The sequence below is a fragment of the Ziziphus jujuba genome, chromosome 10 (assembly GCF_031755915.1).
Source record: "Ziziphus jujuba cultivar Dongzao chromosome 10, ASM3175591v1".
Classification (NCBI taxonomy): Eukaryota; Viridiplantae; Streptophyta; class Magnoliopsida; order Rosales; family Rhamnaceae; genus Ziziphus; species Ziziphus jujuba.
Window position 1 is genome coordinate 25,946,554 of NC_083388.1, and position 3,184 is coordinate 25,949,737.

Below are 3,184 nucleotides of genomic sequence, written 5' to 3' on the forward strand. Positions count from 1 at the left end.
CAATGAAGTTGGCCATGTGTCACCATGGTGAAATGCCACATGTCAACCATGTGAAAAAAAAAAAATTAAATTATTTTATTATTTTTGAATAATAATATTATTATTAATATTATTTAATTATTTCTTTTTCTTTTCCTTTTTCTTTTTCTTTTTCTTTTTCTTTTTCTTTTTCTTTCCCCACGTGGGAAAACACCATCCTTTCTTTTTCTTTTTCTTTTTCTTTTTTTTCTTTTTTCCTTCTTCTTCCCCGAAATACACACACACGCAGCTTTTCTTTCTTCTCTCCCGACCGTCCCTCTCTCTCCTGTGTTTCAAATTTCGGCCACCCATAGCCCTCACGCGCCAGCCACCAAGGAAGCCCGCCACCTCGCGAGCTTGGCCGCCAAGTTTCACGGCCAGCCACCGCCGGACGCGCGCCGATCGGGCCGGAGAAGCCGCCGGCCGGCCAAGTTTCTCTCTCCTCTTTTCTTGTGTTTTCCGGCCAGCCCACTCCCAATTGAGCCTCCTATCCCCCTATTTTGGGTCCCCTGAATCCAAAAATGGCCTCCAATCTCGAAAATTCGAAGCGGTTTGCGAGATATGGAGAAGTGAACACCGGCCGAACCTTTCCGGCCAAATTCCGGCCACCTCCGATGGAATTGGGGTCGATGGAGACCGGATTGGTGATCCTCGTCCCACAAGCTTCGATTCGGTATATCATTCGACCATTTTGGTTAAAGTTTGTGTTTTGACCCCCGGGTACCGGGTATTATTTACCCGATTAAAATATTAATTTATTTGACTGTCTGTGAATTTTGTTCTAGGAGCACCGATGAGTCGTAGAATTGATCCCGTGGTGGATCATGGGTTAATTACGTGCTCCAGGTGAGTGACCCACCTTCAAAAATTATTTTGGGCAATTAATTAAATTTAATTGGTATTTAATTTAGTATTTAATTATGCTCATGTGGTGTGGTTTAATTATGATTTTAATGCGGTTTAATTTAAATTATTTGTTATGCATGAGCAAGGTATGTTTCGGTATTAATTTCACGTGGTTTCAAATGTGATTTCTCGGGCATAATTAGGTTAAATATTTTATGAAAATATTTGGTTAAATTTTATAAATTATGCCCGCGGTATTTTTATGGTTGCATTTCGTATTTCGAGAAATTGTGGTTTGTTGGTTATCAATTGATTCGTACCGGGTTATTAAATAAAAATATGTGGGATGGTGTTTGTGAAAAATTTGGTATACTTCCCACGGTGGTTTTTGGAAAAACGGTACGGTTGGTTACTTATGTTTATTTTTAGACGCACTCATACAGTATTGGTGTTCTGGTGTATGGTGTATGGACACGTGGTTTAGCACGCGGTTATTATATGGTTTAGCGTGCGGTTATTACTTCACCCGTGAGTTGCCATTGGACCGTGGGCAGGCAAGGTTATTGTTGCGCACAGCCGCCCCCCTCCTTGGCCGGGTGATGGTTTTTAGCAGTCGGTACTGTCGGGACGCCGAAGTGACCACTGCAGGTTTCTCTCTTTAACCTCCCGCCAGTCGGTGCTCGGGACGCTGGGTATCGGAGGGCATCACCGGTATATGGTGTGGTGCGTCAGGTGTAATTGTCGGTGTAAATTGCAATTAAAGTTTAAAACCCCAAAGGTGTTCAAAAAATTATTTATTATAATTTATTGCAGTTATTTATATTTGGGGTATTTATGTATTTATTTGTTTATTTGTTGTTTATTAATTTGTTTGGTTCCTTGGTTTTTGGGAAGTACGTACAAGGGTTTTGTGAAAATGTTTTAAAAGGGGAACTTTTCCAACTGAGAGAATTGTAAGGGTTTTGAGAGAAATTATTATTTTCCCATTTAATTATTATCTATCTACTGTATTACCGTGGTATTATATTGTATAGTAGATAGGGTCACTCACTGAGATGATTAGCATCTCACACTCTTAAATTCCGTTCCCTTAGGTCCAGGTTGGAGACGTTGATTGTCCGGGGCGAGCCCGACGTCTCAGTTCGTTGCCGAAGGTTCAAGAAGTTTTTCTTCCCTTTTTCCTCTCTATCTTGTATTGTTTCTTTATCTGTCATTTTTATAGATTCCACATTTGTTGTATAATGCTCTGTATACTGTATTGTTGTTCTTATGCACTGGGTTGCTACTGTTGTTTTATTTTGAAGTGCTGCAATTTGTGGAACCAACTTGTAGTTTGTGGGAGGAATAAGGAGATGTTTTTAGAAGTGTGTTTTCAGTGCAGGTAGTTTGTGGTAATTAAATCCCTTAGGGGAGGCTCTGCCGGATTTTCCGTTGGAGGGTTCGGTAGGGTTTCCCTGGGATCAGGGCTGTCTAGGGTTCCGGGGAAGGAATTCTGGACGGGTCCTGACACAAGGACCACACACTCTTTTGTTTTTCATGAATATGTTACACTAGTCGAGATGACTCAAGTTCGTTAGGGGTGTTACCTGAAAGGTTCCACATCCATAGGAGGATTCTTTTAACCTCGTCAGGTGTTTAAGAGTAGTTATCTTCGTTGCATGGAAATTAAGGTTCTTAATATTAGAATCTAGTATAGGTAAAGTTTGTTTATGCATTTTTGTGATCTTGTGTAGGACAATTTGCTGAGAATTAAGTGGTGAATTTCATAAGTTGGTTTTGTAGAATCTGCTTTTGAATGATGATTTTAGATTTTGGTTTTGATATTTTGTTTTCTTGAAGATTGAGGGTTTTATATCGATGATGTTTTATGGATTTAAGGTGGTTGATATTCTTGATGATAACTTAATCTCCTAAGGAATATGAATTTTGGGGCATAACTAGAATATAAGCAAGTAATGAATGTTTTCTTATGACTTGAGAATCTAGTAACTAGTTTATAGTATTTGGTTGTGATATTAGAATTAAGATTTAAATTTCCTTATTGCTCGAGGTATGTATTCTTGGATTTTGTTTGAAATTGGAAGAATTTGAGGTATCTTCAAGAATGATATTTGAGATGATGAGAGGACTCGGACTTGATCTTTTGGCTTCATATTTCTTGGTGTTGACAATCTTGAGGATTTCTTTAGGCTTTATAAGCAATCTAAAGCTCTCCATTGGAATAAATATAACAAACTTTGTTTTATGACTTTGATGAATTTGGTTAAAAGAAAGATGTTTGTCGAGGTTAAGGAAATTGGATAATCAATGAGGAACATGG

General features: G+C 38.7%; 1 long non-coding RNA gene across 1 annotated transcript; it reads left to right on the forward strand.

Moving 5' to 3' along the window:
- The first annotated feature begins 251 nt into the window (after nucleotides 1-251).
- Nucleotides 252-2,370, forward strand: LOC132799586 (uncharacterized). Its single transcript, XR_009634409.1, has 3 exons — nucleotides 252-691; nucleotides 804-864; nucleotides 1,959-2,370. It is a non-coding gene; the product is annotated as an uncharacterized LOC132799586 (long non-coding RNA).
- The last annotated feature ends 814 nt before the right edge of the window (nucleotides 2,371-3,184 follow it).